This window comes from Gavialis gangeticus, unplaced genomic scaffold (genome assembly GCF_001723915.1).
Source record: "Gavialis gangeticus isolate Ggan-Ray unplaced genomic scaffold, GavGan_comp1, whole genome shotgun sequence".
NCBI lineage: Eukaryota > Metazoa > Chordata > Crocodylia > Gavialidae > Gavialis > Gavialis gangeticus.
The window spans coordinates 20,296,041-20,307,236 of NW_017729032.1; the positions used below are offsets into that span (position 1 = coordinate 20,296,041).

The 11,196-nt window shown below is 45.2% G+C and overlaps 2 long non-coding RNA genes across 3 annotated transcripts in view; one reads left to right on the top strand and one right to left on the bottom strand.

Annotated features, from left to right (window-relative positions):
- LOC109302779 overlaps positions 1-1,206 on the top strand; it is an 11,620-nt gene extending 10,414 nt beyond the window's left edge. Inside the window, exon 3 of the long non-coding RNA XR_002098931.1 lies at positions 1,197-1,206. This is a non-coding gene — a long non-coding RNA (uncharacterized LOC109302779). The remainder of the gene's footprint in view (positions 1-1,196) is intronic.
- The window catches only part of LOC109302777, an 89,294-nt gene that overhangs the window by 43,914 nt on the left and 34,184 nt on the right, over positions 1-11,196 (bottom strand). The window lies entirely within an intron of this gene.

Below are 11,196 nucleotides of genomic sequence, written 5' to 3' on the forward strand. Positions count from 1 at the left end.
GGTTTGGGAGAGACCTTGTTTCCCCTAGCACCCCCTGGCATAACAAGGAATAACGGCCACAAGTTGTTGGGGAGTAGGTTTAGATTAGACATCCGTAAGAACTACTTTACAGTCAGGACGGCTAGGATCTGGAACCAACTTCCAAGGGAAGTGGTGCTGGCTCCTACCCTGGGGGTCTTGAAGAGGAGGCTTGATGCCTACCTAGCTGGGATCATTTGAGCCCAGTTTTTTTTCTCCTGCCCAGGCAGGGGGTCGGACTTGAAGATCTACAAGGTCCCTCCCGACCCAACTTCCATGATTCTATGATTCTATGAAGTACTGTTTGCAAGTCAAATTGTCATCATTGTTACCTGTCACCTGAATTTATGAAGGATCCAACAAAAGCAGGTAAAGTCAATCAATCTAACTATCTCAATCAAATGTCAATTGAAGGATTTGTAGTGGTGTGATGAGTGCATGCTTGACTCAACAGGCCAATTTGTGACAAAAAGCTTCAACTACTTCCCTGTAGTGCCATTCACCCTCCTGCAGTAAATGCACGGCCTGTGACTTCTGCAGCTGACTCTCCTCAAGCTTTATACACATCTCTAAAGTTTGGTACGGTGTTACTACTTGACATTCTCCTTGAATCTCATATGTCTGCCTGCAGCCAAGGAGTCATGTCAGTCTACTGGCATCCTGTTACAAGATGGCACTTCAGGAGATCCCTAATGGACAAAGGGGTCATAATCATTAAGAAGTTATTAGCAAATTGTCCTCTTTTTATCTGACAACTTTTGAATGACGTTGTTATCTGCTTCTACTTAACCCTGGGGATGCTAGGTTCACTTTAGTGATACAGTAGTGTCCCAAAGAGCAGTGTAGCAACAGGTAAGGCCTTGAGCTATTTGCCATAGCCAAACAGAAGTCAGCTTTTCATATAACTCTGTTCACTTTTCAGCCAGTCCATCTTTAGTCTTTTTTGGAAACTTTTCTGTAATTATGTAACATTTTGACTGAATTTTCAGCTAGCTTTAAACAAATCATCTGACAATCTGTTCTGCAGTCAGATCTTTGCATGACTTGAATGGCCTTGACATTATTAAGGTCTCTTTGCTTCACAATAATGTAGTCAATGAGGCACTGATGGGATTGCAAATGCATCTATGAAGCCTTTCTATTTTCTGCTTGCCAAAAACCATATTTGTAATAACCAGCTTATGTCTGACACTGCTACAGAAACATATGGCCACTAGCATTAGCAGACCCAATGCTTTGCCTGCCCAGTATACAATGCCAAGTGGAAAAAATCTATCCTGACATATGTATTGAAGTCTCTCTGGGAAACCAGCCTGTCTGATTTGGGAGTGATGGAGATAGTTGCATCCAGGTAGGATTCTCCTCTTCGCCACCAAACAGTGCCGGTGCATGCATATTATGAAACAGTGTTTCATCCCTTCGTTGGTGGGGCATGCATGTACATCAGTCTATCACTGATATCTTCTGGACTGCATAGCCACTGCCTGACAAGGTCAGATTAAATAGCTAAACCGATGCCACCAAAACACAGTTCCCCAGCTGGCTGTCCTCACCAAAAAAGTTTTAGTCATCAGCCATATCTCACTCAATAACATCAGTATTATAGCAGTCCAGTTTTCTTATGATAAGCACTGTCCTGCAAGCAGGCCAGTTTGCTTCAGATCTACCCAGCAATTTGAAGGCTTTCCCAAGTGCTACATTAAGAGAACAATATTTCTTCCTTGGTGTTCATATATGAAAAAGATAGCTCACCAGCCATGGCTATCTTGTCAGGCCTGTATGAAGGACAGGCTTCTTGAAGAGCACCTATGCTAGATCCACTCCTTTCAGGGTGAGCAGTGGCATTTCCAAAAGGAGATGCTCAGTCACCCAGCAGATTATGGGAGGTGCTGACAACCTCCACCTCAGACATTCAGTGATTGTGATGTGGGCTGCCTCCATGCAGGTTCATGACTGTGACTTTCAGCATCACTGCCTGTCACACTGCCTCACCTTCAGAAGATGCCATGGCTGTGACAGCAAGTGAATGGATTGAAATGGCAGCAACTTGCGCAGGCACTTTTCCAGTGCTTTCCCTTTAGCTCAGTGGAACAGCAAAAGCAGCTACAACTGGAAAGGGCTAGGAAGGTAGTTTCTAACTGCCAATGACCTACTCCAATGACACTGCTCATGCAGTTTGGTAACATCATGTCTTCCTATTGGAGGGATCTGTACCCTGCAGCACTTGAAGTTCAGCCATTGACTAGCACTGGTTCATCAGCTACTTCTGCCAGTAACATCTTACATATTTGGCATCATCTGCCCTCACTGCTGAAATGACCATCTCTAAGTAGCAGGAAGACTACCACGCATTGCTTGATGCCATTATGATTGTCAGCCACTTCACTGAGCAGCAGATATCACCAGTGTGGCTTGATCTAGCTTACCTATTTGTCTGGCCCTACCATGCAAACCCCCACTGGTATAGTTTCTTCTGTCATTCTGACGCACAAGATCTGTAACCTATGGGATGAGAAGCAAAACAGAGCAATCCAACTATAATAGCAATCCAAATTCAGGATGGAGTATTGCACAGATACTGAACCTGGTTCTGATCTTACACTCATTTTACAGCAGGGGTTTCAGTAAAATTATTCTTGATTTACACTGAAGCAAAATATTTATTTAAATAATTATGTTAGAGGTTGTTCGGACTTACCTTTTAGCTTCTAAGTCTTAGCATTCACATTTTTTTCTATAAAATGAAGGTGAACAGCCAAGATTCCCCAATTACCTGATTCTAGAAGCTGGATATAGTCTTGCAAATATTGCAAGAATTGACAATAGCACTAATGTGATGTCTAAATCCACCCCATTCCAGATGCTGGGGAAGAGCATAGTGCACAGACAGACTGTGGTTCCTGCTGGGAGCCTGTTTGCTTCAGTGGTCTATAGGGGAGCAGGTATCTGCTGATATGCATTACAGAAACAGTATCTCTTAAAAGACATCTTACCTTTGAGCTTCTCTCTCAGACTATCTCTGCCCCCTGCATGCCTATATAACCTTTTGCCCATATATCTTTGTACCATCTTTATCCTGCTCTTAAAATGAAGGACAATTTCATGTTTCTCAATTAGCTTAACAAAAACAATTATCCAAGTATCTGGTGAGGAACAAGGTTTGAAGGAGCGTATCTGTTCATGATGTGTGACTGAACCAGGAGACTGAAAGTTAAAGTGCTCCAGCAGCTGAAAAATGTGTACGGAGTTTTACCCTCGAACTCCTGGCAGCCTCAGTTGGCTTATAGACTTCGGTTGGGGAAGAAGGCGTTAAATTCTTGTGAGAAAAATAGCCACTTGCACCATTGTAAGGATACTTGACACAATTCCTTTATTTTCTTAGCACTTCAAAGGCATTTATAAAAAACTCCATTCAAACCTTGATCTTTAAGTATTTGACTGAGATTTGATTTATGCTTTGAAAATGTGCTCCTAATAAATTGCTTCTATAACTTCATTTATCAGAAGGCAATGCCAGGTTTATAATGACTACACCTGATAATGAGCACTCTTGGAATCCGTATCACAAGACACCGGTGAAGAAATATCTCAGCATGATTTTTTTCTGGTAAAATGCTTGTAATAAATCAATTCAATTTTGCCCACAAGCCAGTGTGTGCTGAGAAACAGTTTGAAATCCTATTTCTAAAACACTTTTGAAGTCTATTGACACTTGGAGTGGATATATACTTTTAAAAAATTGTAGCTATAGTTAAACCTTTGCCTGGCAAGTTCAGAATAGTTGTCTTTTGACCAACTATTAGTTTAGTTTCAGATTACGTCTCACTGATTTGTGTCAGATTCTGTCTACAAAGAAACGCTGTATTTTTCTTACGTATGTTCCCTATGCATTACATAAAGAAATCTCAGGGAAAGTTGTCAAAGGACAAGTGAAAAAGATGATCTAGACAGGTCTACATTTTTCCCACTGTTTTGTTTTGTTTTGACGATTGTTTTTAAAGTTTCCACCCAAAGCTGTACAAATTAATTATAAATTATTTTACAAAATGAGCACCTCTACAAGCCAAGTGTTATATTTTCCCCGTGAATAGAACACTCTAAAATTACACATCCTAATGTATCAAAGTCCTGTAACATCTCTTACTAGGTTTAAGCTACCGGCTCAAAGTAGTAAACATTTGGTTGAAAGCAGCTGATTATTTTAATCATAGTAGCATTTAACATGCATTAAGCACTGTCCCAGCCCTGAAGAGCTTGCAGTCAAGAAGATAAATGACAAATGAAAGGTATAAATAGAACAGATAACAACTATAATCATTTGTGGGGAGTGTATGTTAGATATCTTCTAGCCCAATCAACTTTGACTTATTATTTACTACTATTACTAGTCAGTTAATGGTGCCTGTGTGTCAGAGTCACAGGCTCTGAAACAGAGCAATACAGTGGCCTTGCAGGAACTAGGGGAGGGCATCCCATATCTATAAAGGAGTATTTCTTTGGTTGGCAAGAAATGCACAGAGAGGTTTAACTGAGGCCACGCTTCAAAGTGAAGACCTATGGCACTTAAGAAAGGGAACATGAAAAGAGCACTCTGGGACAGACATGGAGGGCACAACCTTATTTGTGCCCTAACAAACCTTTGACAGGACAGAAATGATTTAGATGCAAGTCATCGATGCAGATTTTCTTTCTTGTCCTTGGACAGACACAAGAGACCACTGATACAAATTTATGTGCAGGTTGTGTATAGGCTTGTTTGTTAATTTATTATTATTTATGATGATCAACTTTCATCCAAATCTGCATACATCCACAGTTGCTGTCCTGTATAAAGAAGTTAATTTTTAGGGACAGGAAAGCAGAAGAGAATAAGCATCACGCTACTAAGCATGAGAACAAACATAACACCTCCAGCACAGACATATCACTTGGCTAGGTTTTTAACCAGATGGAATGATTCCTTCAGCATGAGGTGTTACAGAAAATATTAGTTGGTCATTCAAAAGGCAGCATTTCTACCCAAATCCATAGTGATGTAGTGACCTTGAAGCTTCAGCTTGTTGTGCAGGACTGAGTTCCAACCCCCTTGTAAATTTTGGGGATCCTAATTCTTACTTTCATATTTTTTATGTGTGTCTACACATGACATTTTACTGGATAGATTAATCTACTGTGCAGTAAAGCATCACTGTCTACATGTGCACACCATTTACTGCACAGTAAATTAGCTTACTGCACAGTTAACTACTACCTGTAAATACAGGTAGTAAACTAACTGCGTAGTACATACAGCACAATAGTATATGTGTAGATGCTGACCAGGAGCAAATTTGCTCCCTGTCAGCCCCAACACCAGGGAACTCCCCTGGTCCTGGCACTACACAGCTTCTGGCTCCCCCCAGCTCCTGCTTCTAGGGCAGCTCCTAGCCAGCTCCTGGCTGGGTGGAGATTTTCCTGTGCAGCTGAGAGCTGGCCAGGAGCTGTCCCAGAAACAGCACAGCACCTAGGTCAGCCTCTGGCTGCTCAGAGAAATCCCCACCCAGTTCACAGCTGGCTGGGAGCTGCCCCAGAAGCAGGACAGCTCCCAGCCAGCCCCCAGCTGCACAGCATGGGACAAGAGAGCTCTGCAGCAACAGTGTCTCCTGGTCCCATGCACATCAGGCCCTCCCCCCCGATGTGTACAAGGCAAGGAGCCAGCTGGCAGAGCTCTCCTGTCTCCATGTGCATGGGGACCAGCCCTGTGCTCCCTGCCAGCCCTGGGCTAGCAATCTGGGGGAACGTGGAGCTCCCCCTAGCTGCTGCTGCAGGGGGCCAGAGCAGGGTAGGAGCAGTCTGACTGCATCCAGACGAGCATGGCCATGAGATATGTGGCACTGCAGACTCATCTGAGGTATCACACACCATGCATTCAGGCATTCCCTGCACTGCTACTTTGCAGCATGCCGGGGGGTGGGGTGGGGGGCGGCGATTGACCCTAGGAGATCCTGGGATCAAAAAACCCCACATGGAAAAAAAGTGGGGCAGTGCATGTGGCAGCAGCGCATGCCACCCTAAACCAGAGCTTGGCCAACTGGAGCTGCAGGAGCTCCTAGCTGCAACATCCCTGCAGCTGCAACTTCCCTGCTCCCTGGGACCCTATGTAAGGCTGCTGGGGCCAGCACAGTTGCTAGCCTCAACCTCCCCTACCCTACCCAGGGTATCCTGCTGCGAGCCCAAGTACACGTGGCACAGATATCCATCAGGGACAAGAAGCAGCGGCACTGCTACTTGCCCTGGGGAATGAAATATCCACACTTATCTGGACGTGGCCACTGTGAGCAGATTTGCTCCCAACAGGAAGCACGTGTAACGGTGCTTCCAGGAAAGGCTTACTGTGCAGTTTCTTGCAGTGTTAATAATGTGTAGACACACCCTGTATTTTTCAAATTGTTTAGAATTAAGAAATGTAGAAAAATATGGCAGGAAGGGACCTCAGAAGATCATCTAGTCCAACCCCTCTGCTCAAGCCAGAATCATCCAAGTTGCATGGAGTCACAGACACTCTGGAAGGGAGGGCTAGGATCCACAATGATCTTGACCAGACTGAAAAAATGGTGGGCAACCAATTAGATGACATTCAAGAACAAGTGTGAAGTCCTGCCCTTGGGAATATTTGCATGCAAAATTACAGACTGGGGAATTACTGGCTAGGCTGCAATACTGCAGAGAAGGGCCTGGGAGTTACAGTCAGCCATTGATTTAATATGAGCCAATAGTGCACTCTTGGCATAAAAAAACAACCCAAAAACCCACCAACCATATCCTGGATGCTGACAGGAGTGTCACTTGCAAATCTTCAGACCAAATAACCCTAGTTTTTTCAGCCTTTCCTCCTAAATCTTGTTTCCAAGGTCCCTGATAATTTTGTTGCTTTATACTGAACTCTCTAATCTGTCCACATCCTTCTTGAAGTGTGGGACCCAATACCCTATCTGAAACTTCATCAGAGCTAAATAGTGGGGACAAATCACTTTAACTTTCAAGCAATATTCCTGCTAATGCAGCCTGGTATGCTATTGGCTTTTTTTGGAACAAGAGCACACTGTTGGCACCCAATCAGCTTATAGTCCAATAAAACTTGCAGGGCCTTTTCATGAGTACTGCAGACTAATCAGCTATTCCTTAGTCCATATTTGTTCATGTGACTGTTCTGTCACAAATGTAGGACTCTGCATTTGTCCTTGTTGAATTTCATTCAGTTAACCAGACCATTCATTTAGTGTCCTTGGATCATTTTCCCAGTTATCCAAAGCCATTCTGAATCCTAATCCTGTCCTCTAAAGTAGTGGCCTCCAAACTTTTTTGATAGCGCATCCCTATCAGTAAAACATTTCTGAGCATACACCCCCAGTATATGTATATTTATATTCGCGCACCCCTATCAGTACAAAATTTTTGAGCATGCACCCCCAATATATGTATATTTATATAAATATAAATAGAAGTTCTAATATTTTCTTCCTGCACCCCAATGGATCGGCTTGTGCACCCCCTGGAGTGCGCGCACCCCACTTTGGAGACCACTGCTCTAAAGTGTCTGATGCCAAACCCATTTTGGTGTTCTCTGCAAATTTGCTAACCCTGCAGTTAATCCCATCCTCTAATTTGTTACTGGGGGGGTATTAAGCAATACCAGAAAGACAGACCCATGGGGAACCCCACTCAATATGGACATTGAACCATTGAAAGCTATTCTCTGAACACAATAACAGTATTTTCATCTAGACTGTATTTCCTTAGCTTCATGATGTCATGGATGACAGTATCAAAAGTCTTTCTAAATTCAATGTATATTGCATTCACTGATCTCCCCTCCATCCACAGAGCCCATCACTTTGTCAGAGAAGGAAATGAGCTTGGCAAAACATGATCTGCTTTTGATGAATCCTTATTGACTCTTCCTAATCACCTTCTTCTCCTTCTGGTGCTTAGAAACACATTTGTTGATTAAATATTTCATAATCTTTCCATGTTCTGAGGTCAGATTGATTGGTCTGTAATTCCCCAGATCTTCCTCCTTCCTTTTTAAATGCAGGACCTTACCTGACCCTCTACAAGTTCTCAGAGAGCACATCTACATGAGACACTTTACTGTGCATTTGACTAATCTAATGCCTAGTAAAGCATCTACATGTCCATGGATTTACTGTGCAGTAAATTACGCTAATGCAATGTTTGCTAATACCACGAACTACGGGTACTCGATTAATGGCATATTAGGTATTCTGCAGTAGTAGCATGTGTAGATGCCAACCAGGAGCAATTTGCTCCCGGTCATCCCAGGCAGCAGGGAGGCCCACTGTGACTGGCAAAGCCCCATACAGGGATGGGAACTGCACCAGCTGCAGGGGCAACTGTCTTCCTACCATGTGGGGATCAGGACTCAATTGCCACATGGCCAGAATTATCCCTGTTGTCAGGACTGCTGCATCCCAGCCACATGGAGATCAGGTTTAGGACCTGATCTCCATGTGACTGTGACAGTTGTCCTGGCAGCCACATGGAGATCAGGATTAGCCCCCCTGCCAGCCCCAGGCTGGCACCCGGAGCCTGGAGCTCCCCCTGGCTGGTGCAGGGCAGCAGAGCAGGGTAGGAGGAGCCCTGAAGTGAACTGCTCCTTATGGCCAGACATGCCCGAAGACACTAGCCAATGGTTCTGTGATTACCTCAGTCAACTGCTTCAGGATGACTTGAAAAAATACAGCTTCTCGAAGTAATCCCTACCCTGTTCTTCCATACTAGTCTAGGCTGCTTTCTCGTCCCCTATATTTGCTATCATCTGGGGTCATCATATGGTAACACCCTTTGTAAAAACTAAACTAAAAAAGGCATTAAACACCAACTTTTTCCACATCACCTGCAATTCAATTTCTCTCCTGGACTCTTTTCGCCTTCAGACTTGCCTCTCAAGGGATTGTGCCCACCAGTTGCCTCAGTTTGTGGAAGTCTGCTTTCTTCAAGTCCAATGTCTTTATTCTGCTCCTCTCCTTCTTCCTTCCTTACCTTAGGATCTTGAATTATATCAGTTCATGCTCAGTCACCCAAATTGCCTTCCACTGCCACATTCTCAACACATTCCTCCCTGTTTGTAATCATCAAACTGAGAACTGTCTTCCTTGTTGACTTTTCCTTCATCTGCAGCAAAACATTATCTCCTTATCCCCAACTCATTCCAGAAAAATCAGTAGGTTGCCTGCATGCTGCTGTGTTATCCTCTCACCAAATGTCACATTAAAGTTCCCCATTAACATTACATCCTGCAATTTGGATACTTCCATTAGCTGTTTAAAAGAAAAAAAAAAGCTTTATCAACCCCCTCCCCTGGGTTTGGTGATCTAGAACAGACACCCACAAAGACATCAGCCTCGTTATTCTCCCCTTACCTTGACTTGGGAACTTTCAACCAGCTTACCCTCTCACTTTGTATAGCAGCTCAAAACGGGAATACGTATCTTACATAGGTAGAGCAACACTGCCTCCTTTTTTCCCCCTCCTGCTTGTTCTTCATGAAGAATTATACCCATCCATTGCCCTTCCTGAGCATCCAAGTCTTTCTTGCTTTCCAGTAGCTTCTCTGGTTAGCCCTTTTTCACAATCCTGGAAGTCTCCTTGTACATCATATTGATCAAGTCCTTGTGTTCACACATGCTCCTACAGCTCCTCTGCCTAGTTCCTGAGAGAACGTATGAGGAGGCACCTCCACACCAGAAGCCTGGCTGTCTCTGGCAGGAACACATAGGCTGCATTTCCCACAAAGCCAGACCAACACCTGCCTAAGTCTTAGCTTAGAGGTCAGTGGCACTCCCTGATCAGAAACTGCACAGTAATAGGCAAAGGAAGAGCTGGCAGTTGTGGTGGCATATACGTTGTGACATCTTTCAGTCATCTCTCTCATTCTTCTGTTAGCACCTATAAATTCCTTCCCTCTATCTTACCAGCTGGTGCTCAGCAAGCTTACAGTGAGTAAGAGCTAAAACAAAAATGAGGGAAATACCCACAGCAAACTCCCTTGTTAGCTGGCCTCTTGCCTGATGACTGGTGTTGCTAGATAGAAAGTAAAGATCCTGAATCTTGCCAACCCTTAAACATGATTAGACCCCTGACTTCAGTGGGGCTATTCATGTGTTGGATAGTCTGCACAGTATGGAGTTTACTCACTTCCTGCACTGAACTATTGTGTCTTTCCTTCCTTTTCCATGTCCTTGTGACAAAGCATTTAGCAGAATTTGCAGATTTGTTGGAATATGACACGACCGCACCATAAGTACTTCTGTTATGGCCTGAAACTTGCAGCCTCTGGGCTGTCAACACCTAAAATTACTAGAGGTGCACTGATACATCAGTCCCATATCAGGTCAGCACCAATATAAGGAAAATTGACATTATCAGTAATCAGCTTTTTTTGGCTTATGTGGCTGATAATGTTGCCAATAAATGCCCTTGCAGCATGCAAGGGGCCAGGAGCACAGCCCAGCAGTGTGGACAGCAGCCATGTCTGCCTGGTAAGTCTGTTGTGGGGGAAGCGGGGGGGAGGGGCACATGGGGGGCAGATCAAGGCCCCTGCAGTGAGACAGGGAGTAGGGCTGGGGCAAGGGCTCCCCAGCCGGTGAAAGGCAAGGCATGGGATGGAGCCATGAGTGGCTCATCCAGGGAGCAGCTCCCACCGCTACATACACCCTGGCAGGGCACAAGGGCATGTGTGCCCCCAGATGTGCACAGGGCGATGGCAGGCTGCCTCTGTGGGCTGGGGCTGGGGCTCTTCGTGCCAGGGGGCTGGGCCAGGGCTGTGCTCGAGGTGGGTGGTAGCAGTGTTGGGAGGGGAACTATGGGGGGGTGGGGGCTTCAGCCTCCCCAAAATTCACTGTAGCCCTGTTTCCAGCACTGCCACCACCTGCCACGAGCACAGTCCCCTGCCAGGAAGAGTCTGGCACTGGCCCCAGCCCAAGCCCACAGTGGCAGCCCGCCCTCGCCCCACGCAGATCCAGGGGCACACCCCCCCCATGCCCTCCCGGGGTGTGTGTAGCATTGGGAGCCACCCCCCACTTGCGTCTCCATCCAGTGCCGCACTCCACCCTGGATGGGCAGCACCTGCCCCACTCCCTCTCTCACCATGAGGGCTTCAGTTTGCCCCCCCCCACC